The following is a 12458-nucleotide window of genomic DNA, read 5'->3' on the forward strand; positions in this document are numbered from 1 at the left end:
ACGAAAGCTTCGATCGAGCTTCACACGCGTTTAAAAGTCGCCAAAAATTATACATTACATTACAAATGGCGACTTTTCGCAGGAAAACGATCACCCTCCTCGATCAATGTAGATCGATCAACGTGTGTCATTATTTATCGATTCGAACGATCGAAGGTGCGCTGTTAATTTCGCGATGTTGTTTCGTGTCTCCATCGTTCAGTGGCTTTCCTTGTACTTGGCTGCGGAGATCCGTCGTGAAAAGTTTCAAGAAAATTTCGTTTCACGCGTACAAGAACGAGCGAATGGGTTTAATAAGGCGAAGAGGAAATGGCGGAAAGAATAAGAGAGAACGTTTCCTGATTGTTTGCCTGCATGAGCGTATATGCGAGCGTGCATGCGGTAATGGAGGAAACTTTTCGTTTTCCGCGAGAGAGTGTTCTTTCTTACATATAGTTTCTCGTGCAAATACGGCGGACGAGGGTGGTGCCGATCAATCTCGCTTCCTGGATCGAATCCCCGCCCATGTCGCTCGGACCTCCATTAATCGATTTGAATTGCAGCTCGTGCCGCGACTCTCTCTCTCTCTCTCTCTCTCTCTCTCTCTCTCTCTCTCTCTCTCTCTCTCGCCAATTTTGGGCAGAGTCCAATCCTCTGGTGAACTTTAGTTTTGGAATAAAATAAAATATCTCTGCACTTTTAGAATCTCTGGATATTGTTTCGTTATAAAAAGCATTGCTGACTTGATTTATCAAGCTATTTTTCTCAGTAAAACAGCGACACTACAGATTTTTATGACAATTTTAAGAAGAGTGAACTTCGTGCAGAAACTTGCAAATTTGATATTAGATCCATAGATACATTTTGCTGAAATTTATTTTAGATTTTCAATAAGATTTCATGATATTCCATATTCCACTATCTTACGATGTTCAATGCAAGAATATTCGCTCAAGGACGTTTCAGTTATTGACTTCGATAGAATATTAAAATATTATTAAGTTAAAGTTTGTTACTGTTTTATAAAGTTTAATAGGAAGAGGTTCAGTCGACAATATTTTAATTATCGATTGGAATGGACGACAGAAACAATTGGTACTCTGCCCAGGAATAAATAGACAATTAACCCGACCGAGAGGGGGCAGTTTCGTGGCAGATCTCTTTATTATAAAAAGAAAAAAAAAATAAAAAACGATCGAAGGGAGAAGATCCAGGATGGCGTCGATGAGGTCAAGGGGAGGGCGCCTGGTATTAGTACACATTAGTTTCTTCGATAGGAGGCGCCCAATTAGTTGTTGGAATTTTGTAGTCTAGGCGATAATTCTCGATATAGTTCAATGTTGTCGAGTTTCTATTAGTTGAGCGAGCGAACGCGCACGATTGTCGTCGGAAACCGGAACGAGCCAGGGGATTTCGACAGTGCTTCCGGTCAGTCACGTGTTCAAAACGATCTATGACAACGACGTGCTTCGAGTCGACGTATCGCTTGATAATCGAGTGTGCGTTTTTTCTCGCGAATTAAGCCGATGTTTGTTCCTAATATTCGTTTGAAAAATCGATGACGATAACGAAAGATGATCGTATTTTGCTGTAACACGCTTTAAGATCGATCTTTAGCTCAATGGTTTTTCGAATAAAAGCATTACGTTCTATGAAGAAAAAAAAAATACCAAGCCAGTTTTCTATTCTTGAGAGACAAAGACGAGAAAATGTAAGATTTTAGTGAAGTATATTTTGAGATAATTAGTTGAAGCATTACGAGCTTTCTAGAACAAAGCAAAACCACGGCAACATACGCAAATGATCATCGAACGATTGACCGAAGCCAATTCGTTGATAGTGTCTTCTAATTTTGATCGACATTTTTGGAGAAGATAATGCGTTCGATGGATTTACGTAAACGTAGCCTCGTCCTCTGTTCTGGGGAAACCGAGACACGTGTTTTATCATCGTACGTCTTGCAGAACGCGTTTGTTTCTCTAAAACCGAGCTTGAAAATTGCACGAGTCGATTCTATATGGTAGCAGAAATTCAAAGTTCTTCTTATATTTTTTTAAAAAAGAGAGAAAATAACCAAATTTCGGTGAGGTTTGCTTCTCATCGAATGAAACCGAATTGATGAATTAATTCTCGTCGAATTTAATTTCGTTTTACGATCAATGTAAATAGCAGGGAATGGGTGAAAAAAAGAAGCTAGGAATTTTCAATGGCAGGATCTATACGACTTTAGTATCCGATTCGACGAGAGGATCGTGAAATATATGAGGACGCTTGAAATACCAGTTGGAAGGACTTTATTCGTTGATATTGATTTTGATACAACAACGCAGAATAGATTTGCCGATTTAGACTAGTTTTCCTCGACTTTTATAGAAATTTTATACACACCTCGATACAGTATCAGTATCCTCCAACTACTTAGCGATCCAAGCGATACGAAAACCTTGCGGACCTTGAAAGTTTAGAGGAAGTTTGGGAAAATTCTTTTGTTATCTCGTTGCGAGTTTCGTCCATCTCCATCAACATGTTCCGAATCATTACAAATGAACAGTCCAAAAGCATCTTCCTCGAAAAAGAAGAAGAAGAACAAAGAAGGAGTTCCCTAGCAAAAAAAAAAAAAAAAAAAGAAATAAGCAAACAAAACTGACGAAATTTTCGCAACGTTTAAGGTTAAGAAGCTATTTTCGTATTTCTATTGAATAGGCAAGGGAGGAATGAAACGAATCTTGAATTAATAACCGAATAACGAAATTAAATTCAAGAGTTGAATAGAAAATGCTTGTCGGAGAGACAAAGAAAAGTGATAGGAAAAAATGAATCGAACCTTGAAGAAACGACCGAGCAGATCCTGTTCTCCGGTCCGATTTCCGGTTTCCTTCGAGACCCAGCGACTCGTCTCCGCGAATCGATGTATGGTTAAGTCGCGACGAATATCCAGTCATTAGGTCCGTTCGAAGTGTCGCGACGAGTCAAGAGGAAATTTCTTGACTGGGACGGACACTTCCGTGCAGCGCCTCCTTCGACACGCGACCATCAATCTTAAACCCGCGAATCAACGGACTTCCGGTTGTCTGCCTTCCCCGTATTTCCTTAACAATAGTTGTTTTTTTTTCTGTTCATCTATTTTCAGTTGGAAAGAGGGATGAGAAGAATGGATTGTTTAAAAAGAGACTGTTAAGCAAAAGAGAAGTGTAAAATGTTTATCGAAACGTTCATTACTGGGTCACGATATTGTTACGAGATACGGGACATTTATAACAACTGATCAATTCCGCTGTTTGAAAATTCCTTTGTTTTAGTATTACAGAGCGTGAACTACATTGGTGGACTGTGGATTTTTATGCATTTGTTCATGATTATTCCACTAGATAATTCATTTTTATTCTCATTTGCTCGTATAACTTAAAAATACGCGTTGACCTGGCGCATAGCCAAACATGTTAAAGATCGAAGGTCAGAGAAATTTTGCGCAAAGTGAAGTCCTTGGAGTTGCGGATTTGACGATTGGAAATGGAAGGGAGGAGATAGAGACGCGTCTCTGTTGCACGGTCGCTAATCCACGACGTGTGAACGTTAGATGAAACCTTTATCTATATATTTGCCACGATATTCAATACGTGAATGAGTATATCTATTAAAATAATATTGATATAAATACATAGAGACAGCGAGAGAGAGAAAGCGTGGAAGAATGAAAGGGAGAGAGCGAGAGAGAGCTCGTAGAGAGAGCGTGTAAGGGAGAGTGTGCGAGCGCGAACGACGAAGAGAGAGAAAGTATGGTAATATCATGAAATTATTATTCTTTGTTACTTCTTTATAATTAAAACAATAAAAAAGCTGCTGAATAAAAAGATGAGCGATGTTTTTTTTATTTTCAGTTGATAGAAAAATGCTAATTCACTAACAGAATCGGACGAATATGATATTTGGAATCCGAATGGTTAATTTAAATATAATCCAATTGCTCGGGATGATTGGAGTGGGCGGTCGAAAATAAATAATTCATTTATGTTCGATTTAAGTAACTTCAAGAGAGTCGAGATAGTGTTTAAATGCAAAACTGAAGCTAATTTCAGGCTCAAATTCAAAACCCTTGGAGCTTGAAATTTTCATAAAAGTTGCAAGTTTACAAATTTAAATTGTAATCGAAATTTAAATTGTGAACTTCGAATTCTCCGAGTGTTCACATATAAGTTAAATTCTTCTGCTCGTTCTAATCGATAGATGGTTACTGTCTTAATCCTCCTTTGAAACTTTGATTAAGACTATCATACACTGATTAACACGCAGCTATCATTTTTATAAGTTGAGTAATAAAATCATTAATTCTAAAATGGCCTCGATCAAAATCTAAATAAGAAACCAAACATGCAACAGCTCTTAAAAATGAGACGGAAATTAACACTTCAACGTTTCATCTACCATCTGTTCTACACTTCGATAAAATTCCTATGATTTTGGAATTCCTCCTCGAACTGCCTCCTACGTTTTCCAAGCCTTAAATTCATCGCGGTCTCTCGTTGTCGTCCTAGAAACTTTCGTTTTCACAATGGACAAAATTGCGAATACGACGGTTATTCGACGAACGAATCGGCGTTTTGATCAGAGCCAGCGGAAAACGTATCGAGAAATTTATTTGCATTCGTTTTGAAATTCTCGCGATGCGATATCGTACGGTCGCGAGTTGGCATACTTGTCGCATTAATTCAGCGGAGATCGCCGTGTGATACGTTTGCAAAATGATATTTCGTTAGAACACGACTGTTCGACCGTGATACATGTACGTTCGTCGAAATATTTCCCGTTCGCTGTTTACTCGTTGTTGTCTGGCTGTGAAAAGTGGAATTTCATACGAAACGCGTGGAAACGGGCAGGAAAAAATATTTATTTTCCACCGTATCGAGATGAAATGCGTTCGATTTCGCTGGTCGATCGATATGCCTTTCTTTTTTCCTTTTCACTTCGATACCTCGCTATGGTTTATTAATGGCAGCGATTCCGTTTTGTTTTGGCTTTTACTCTTTTTCAATGCGAGAGAATAATTTATCTTCGTTACTTTGCCTTCCTGTTGAATTATTTATTAAATGGGTAACAAGAGGAAAATTGTTTATTGTCTGGATTTCATGAAAATAGACGTTACATTTTATTTGTTAATTCAGTGACGTTATGCTTGCTGAGGCGTATTTAAGGTCTCTTTGGCATCACTGAGGTGTATTCGAATAGAGGTTGAAAATAAATGTTAATATTACAAGCTTTATTTAGGAAATACGTATACGGTCGGTCTCGAAAATATTCGCACGCCAGCATAACTTTGACTTCTATCTTCTATATCTGAAATAAATACATATAAAATAGCAAAGATGTTTTGTAGTATACTAGAGTATAGTACATAGATGTCAGAAAGTAAGAAACTTTGTTTGTTTGAAACGTTGTTTAGATATTAAAAGAAACGTAATATAGTTAATCTTCGTGTTTCGAAAATATTCGGACTGGCAATAAAAGAATAGAACCGAAAAAAAATGAATTTAGAATTTACGAGAATACTCCGATACGTTATAAATTTCAGTTATCAAACTGAAACAACGAGTTGTTTGCGGAAGTAGAAACGTAAATTAGTGTTTAGGAACTGAACCGTAAAGGTAGTAAAAGATAACAATAGGAAAACGTAAAAAAAATTGGTAAAAAGATGATGAACAGTAAAACGTGTTACGGAACAAAAAAGGCATCGGAAAAAAAATTAAACTTTTGGAAAAAAGTTACCATTTTAGATTTAAAACCATTTAGATATACAAAACAATATTTCTTTTCATATTTAAACAACTGTTTGCTTTAAATCAACAGTTATTTACTTCCTGACATCTATATATTAGGTTGTCCGAAAAGTGTTTTTCTTTTACAGACCCGTCTTTTACAACAACGCATCTTTATACCAACATGAAACCTAATCTGTCGAACGTTGTGATCTTTAGTTTGATGGAACAAGATGGATCATACGTAATTCGATAAAATAATATAAAACGGAAAATATTGTGCATCCATTATTTCCTTATAAAACGAAAGAAATTTTTCGGACGACCTAATACTATACTTCAATATACTGCGAAACATCTTTGTTATTTTATCTATATTTATTTCATAGGAGTCAAAGTTATGCTAGTGTCCGAATATTTTCGTTGGAAGTTTTAATTAAATTTCAATTTTCCAGCCTATTCGTGACAACTTTTTCTTCTTACAATCTTACCAAGTTTCGATTTCGTGTACGTTAGTCTCTATATGCCACCTTTCTTTATAATTAACTGTCTTATAAAGCGGTGTTATATAATAACAGCAAATAAATTTCTTACTATATCCTGCATGACATCGACACCATTCCTTACAATTCTCTTGAAATGTTTCGAATTTCACGAATCTGCATTTGTCTCAAAACTATAAAAGCTCATTAGCGAAAGGTAAAAATACAAAGAAACCGTAGAAATTATTCAGCGTTTTACAAGATCCGAATACGTTCTGCCGTAAATTAAGCAACATATCGACGTGCATAACAGCACTGATAACAATAATAAGTAATGTTGTGTGTCAACGATACAGTCATCGATTTACGAGGGCCATTTGAAAATTTCGCAACCAGATAATGCGTGCAATATTAGTCAAATATTCGAGATACAATATATACACTAAATATTCGATATGACGCAAAATTGTCAATTGAGAAGGAGAAAAATAAATTCGCCGCACTCGGATAGTTTGAAAATTATAAATCAAGGAAACATATTTTATGAAACAAATACGAAATACACAGCCAGTTGTATAATTCTTTGATCAACCTCGATATATAAACGCATATTAAATAAAATACAATGTAATTGTGTGAATTTAAAGTTCACAGTTAACACACAAGTAGGCGGTATATTTTCAAAATCGTTAGATATAAATGCATTTTGCAAAATCATGCCTTTTTATACTTCTTATTTTATAAGCTTTCTTTTACCCGCCACCTGGCATAATTGCTTCTTTATTTTGAATATTTCGATGATTGCCTTTAATAACAATATACACACCTAATTGATTTTTCTGTTTTGCATCCTGTATCCTACATCCTCAATAATTATAAAACAAATCGTGAAATAGAATCGGTACAAAAATGATATATCAATATTATTATATTAATATTAATCTACACGTAACATAAGCTAAGTTAAGTTAATATCGATCTACGATAATGTTAATCTGTAAGTTTGTAATCCGTAAGCTTTTCAAATGGTCCTCGCGTTGTCGCCTATTCGTAACGCAAATGACAGCCTCGCCTCGTCGAATTGAGTATCGCGATTCTCGAACAATTCGCGTCCTCCGAGATTCTGCGGCCTCTGCATCGCGTAAACTCTTTTATGTAACGCGTACGCACGGCCTTGAAATTGGAGAACCGACCAGATGCGAACGAGCGAACGCTGCTACTCGTCGATGGTCGCGTATATGGTTTCGCGTGATCGCCGCGTTACGTAAATCCGATTCCGTCGCAATTGGATTCTTGTGACCGGTTTGTGGATGCCCTCAAAGTTTGGTACGCCGAGGATAATCTTTAAGATTGTCTTCTTTACCGCATTTTTTCCTTTCTTCGATGTTTGGAAAGCTTCTCAAGGATCTCTGTCATGGTTCAATTCAAATCATTTTTCTGGATCAGATGGCTGATGGTTCGCAAGTATTCGTACGCTTGTCGATACCTTTGATGAATATCTTACGTGTGTCAGGCGAAACATATCAAAATTTCGTTAACGTTGTGATGACACCCAATTATCAAGATCGTATTTATAAGATTTGAAACGATTCTGAAAATGTATATAGAAGCCGCAGGATTTTTGCAACGAATATATCAATGGCTTGCTGTGCATATACTGTATGTCCATTCTTTGTGAAATTTATGCTTTCGTATGCAACAAACAGTTGTTGACTATTTCCTTATGTTATGTAAAAATCACATTCAATCTAAATTTATCAAATAAATCTAAATTTGTTTGAAATGTTTATCGTATCTGGTGTAAGATATTTTTAAGGACTATAATCCATCTAAATCCATCCTTAAAGGGATCGATGCACAGTTTAAAATCAATTTTATAACAGCATTGATAAATATAACAGCAAAGATAAGTACAATACACAAAGTTTCATTATAAGGTTTAGTTCAAGTTTAACTATAACTTAAAGTCAAGCTTCATTTTAAATTATCTTCTAATTTTTAAAACTGTTCTTTTTTTTTGAACGCTAAGAGTAGACACACAGTATTTATACAGTGGACCATCGAAATAATATTTTGCAGAGATTACAAGAATATCTAAACAGCTAATTACCACACAATATCAATAAGTCTCGGTATTCAGCGGTGCTACCTTTAAGGTGACACTCACACTTTAATTGTAATTCAAAGTCAAGCTTCATTTTAAATTATCTTCTAATTTTTAAAACTGTTCTTTCTTTGAACGCTAAGAGTAGACACACAGTATTTATACAGTGGACCATCGAAATAATATTTTGCAGAGATTACAAGAATACCTAAACAGCTAATTACCACACAATATCAATAAGTCTCGGTATACAGCGGTGCTACCTTTAAGGTGACACTCACACTTTAATTGTAACTCAAAGTCAAACTTCATTTTAAATTATCTTCTAATTTTTAAAACTGTTCTTTCTTTGAACGCTAAGAGTAGGCACACAGTATTTATACAGTGGACCATCGAAATAATATTTTGCAGAGATTACAAGAATATCTAAACAGCTAATTATCACACATTATCAATAAGTCTCGGTATTCAGCGGCACTACCTTTAAGGTGACGTTCACACTGCAGGTATATTAGCATTTTTACTGAATACAAGTTTGCAGCAAACATGTTGCAACTTTTATATATATTTTCAAATTTGAGTTCAAATCTTACGAATATATATAATCATGGTCGCGTTTCATTATGGTGCTAATGAAATATCAAAATATTTCGTACGATACGTACAAAAGAGTTTGTAGACGTTTTTTACGGTAAGTATAGGAATACTTTCGCTAGCAACTGTAGACGTTACCTACAATCGCAAATTTACCTACTTCATAAACACTATGTTGCGAAACATTACAGAAATCAGTGGCACGTAGATATCGTAAAGTGATATTAGGTGCAGCGTCTCGCTTTACAGCCCCTTCGATCGTTTTCGACCGGTGGATTAACGATTTCGAAAAGAGAACGCGAGACGTAGGCCACACGTGCTCGACATTTTCATCAACTATATCGATTTACCATACTTGCCTTAAACATTCACCACGTATGAACTTTTAAAGAAACGTTGAACAATTTTGAATAACTTGAGGCTTCAGACTCGTTCTATTTATAATCTATAAAGCAGAAGAGTCGTTTTGAAAAATTCGACGAATATTTTGAGAATGACGTCTGTGAATAATCTTCGGTGTGCAGAAAAAAGCGAGAGTGTTATTTTTGTGAGAAAAATGTCAGAGTAATGTAATGTAAAAATAAAAGAACAGGTCGTCGATAGAAACGATCAACGGGAATAATAGTACACCATAAATCGAGTACGCCGCAACGACCAATGGGAAATGATCATGCAATTGCCAGGAGACTGAAGTGCATGTGCATCACGCGGTGATGCATTGAGAGCGAGGTCGTTGAAGTGTCGATCAACAGACACGAAACTGGCTCAACGTGAGCCGTTTTAATGGCTCACTTTTTATCTTCTTGCCCGTTTGTTAGAAAAATCGACAATCGAAGAAGCGACAATTGAATTGTACACGATCTCGACAAAATTCGAATGATTTGGTACAAACAACATGCAGCAATGTGCGTGTAACTGAACTTTCTAAATGCGTATGTTAAAGATTTTTAAAAGAGACTGTAACAGTTTCATTCCAACAAACGTTTAACTTTCAGAACGTGTAGATTATTTTAAAAGAATCTAACAAAAATATTTTATTTTAAAACCGATAGTTCTTATTCACCTGAAATAATAAAACTATTCTGTCATTGGAAGAATAGGCTAGATCGAATAATGTGGAAATTACTTTGATTAAACGTATCATGTTCTAGAGAACCTACATGAATTAGAAAGATGATATAAAAATTATTTATTATGTGAAACTGTGAAGATTCAATGACACGTATGTCATTTTGAAAAATCTATGTTCAATTAAAATTTTGTTAGAAGAAAGCGACATTTCGTATGCATTGACCTAATACATATTACATACAGAACGACAAGCTTCACGTGACAGCTCCAAACTTCCTCGTTTGCTCATAAAATTGAATAATATGATAAACCTATTATTACCAATACTGATCTCAAGAAATAGCTGGTATTCTAAATACCGTGCCAACAAGATCAACGACACGTCATGAATAACAAATCCGCCTATTCATTTCCTTCGGGGAAGGAAACGCCTCGCAATAGAATAGGAATGTAGTGTACAGCTACGTCCGAAGGAAATCGAGAACGCTCTTCCATCCGTTGCTCACGGCTCAATGTCAGCTCGACAGAAAATAGTTGAGGAAGCGATATATATATATTACGATCGATTTCCAAGCTGGAACGAAGATAATTCGATTAGAAGCTGTGTCGACCGTGACCAGGTTTACCGGGTGTGTTATAATTGCCGATCGCATTATCGAGTGTCAGAAAATCTACGAGTGGCGGTGATTCGCATGTCTCGGCAGAGACGCTAACTCGATTTGCTTCGAGGACGAATCACATTGTAATTACCATGGAGAAAAGCTGATTTGGAGCAGCTTTCTTTGCATGCGGAGGATAATCGAATTTCGTTCGGTTCGAGCCTCTTTGCAATAGTGAGAAAGTGTTGTAGTGGCGAATTCATAATAACAGTGGTAATTGAAGATAACATACTTGTGATACTTTGAGTTTCGCGAAATTTCAATTAAATTGTTCATTTTTTGTCTTGATGGAAAAAGGACGAGAAGGAAATTTTAATATGGCATCATACTCCTATAGATCTAATTCTATATCTATAGATTCCTATATTCTTATATTCCATAGATATGAATCCTATGGATTCAATAGATTCTAAGGTGTCATAAGAGTGCAATCACTTTTGGCAAATGTGATGGGAAAGTTGTAAAAAATGTAGATGAACTGACAGTATCCCGAAAGGCGAAGCTTGGAGCTTCGTGACTTCGAACGATGATAACTTGAAACTGAAAGCGTGGAATGCAGAAATTCAAACGCTATTTTGTAAAGAATAGCCTTAATATATATATATAGTATGTAAAACATATTGCTCAAATTGTGAATTAATAACGGTAACACGAAACAAATTGAGGTAAGATATCACAATGCAAATATCGTATGGAATGCGTTTGTTATTACTTATTTCTAAAACAAGATGATATGTATCGAATGTATTGTTGTTATATCTCACCCTCTTCCTCTTCAGATGACAGCTTTTCAATAAAACGCTCGTCAACGACAAAGTATACAATGTATGGTGTCTTGTCAGAATTTCAGCTGCCTAATTTAGCACTTATCGATCATCACCCTCTCTTCGGGTCTGCCTTGAACAAATGAACTACATAACTCAAAACCCAAAGAGTCTCAAATATGATCATCTGATAGATGTGAATCTATCATCTAATTATCCTGAAAGTTTAAAACCTAAAATTATTAATTAAAGATGTTTCTGTTCGATATATCTCATTGCGCTTATGCTGTTCCAGCATTTCGCAAACAATTTCCAAATATTTCTACGTCCGTTGCCATAATAACTTCTCCAAGCTACCAAACCAATCTCCAGACACCTCCAATTTAATTTTTCCCCCAGCAGTCGCCATCGCTCTCCAATTCTCTAAGGGTCGCAGTTGCTGATCCACGAGGGTCCAGGACATTCGTGATCGATTAATTAAACGGCGAGGCAACGGCGTGTCACTCGAGGGTGCCTAATTAATCGAGCAGTCTCGAACAGCGCAACTACACCATCTTACCGAGTAAAGTACCGAGCATTGTACCACAGGCAACGGTTAAGGCTAGCCAACAAACGAACGCTTCGTGTCGGTCCAGTCACGGTAGATCCGTGTCAAAGCATGACGTTGATCGATGGATCATCGATCGAGTGACGCCCCGTTTCCATTCAGCCTCGGCTGGATACGATCGACGGTGACGTAATCGCGGTGAACGAGCGGTCAACGTTTCCCGAATCGAGGAACGCGCGTTTCAAACGCGGTTGATCTCGATTTCGATCGAACTGGCGTCAAGGAATGCCTTCGATCGCAATTTCAACGTCCGTTTGTCATTCGGTGTCGAATCATGGTCACTGAATAATTACTCGTTATTTCGGATCTACGGTTCGGAATCAAGGATATGGTAGTTGTAGGGGTTGGTTCACGTCAATTTGCTCTGTCTTGAGGCTTTTGGAGGAGAAAGGAATGGGATTTGAATGAAACTACTGGAGCGAATCGTAGAAAGTCCTTACAGTACGGT

General features: G+C 36.7%; 1 long non-coding RNA gene across 1 annotated transcript; it reads right to left on the reverse strand.

Annotated features, from left to right (window-relative positions):
• Positions 1–563: 563 nt before the first annotated feature.
• On the reverse strand, positions 564–1028 carry LOC126916664 (uncharacterized). The gene is made up of 2 exons (XR_007710685.1): positions 761–1028; positions 564–721 (listed from the first exon to the last, which is right to left on the reverse strand). It is a non-coding gene; the product is annotated as an uncharacterized LOC126916664 (long non-coding RNA).
• Between the last annotated feature and the right edge of the window lie 11430 nt (positions 1029–12458).

Source organism: Bombus affinis, chromosome 5 (genome assembly GCF_024516045.1).
Source record: "Bombus affinis isolate iyBomAffi1 chromosome 5, iyBomAffi1.2, whole genome shotgun sequence".
In the NCBI taxonomy this organism is placed as follows: Eukaryota; Metazoa; Arthropoda; class Insecta; order Hymenoptera; family Apidae; genus Bombus; species Bombus affinis.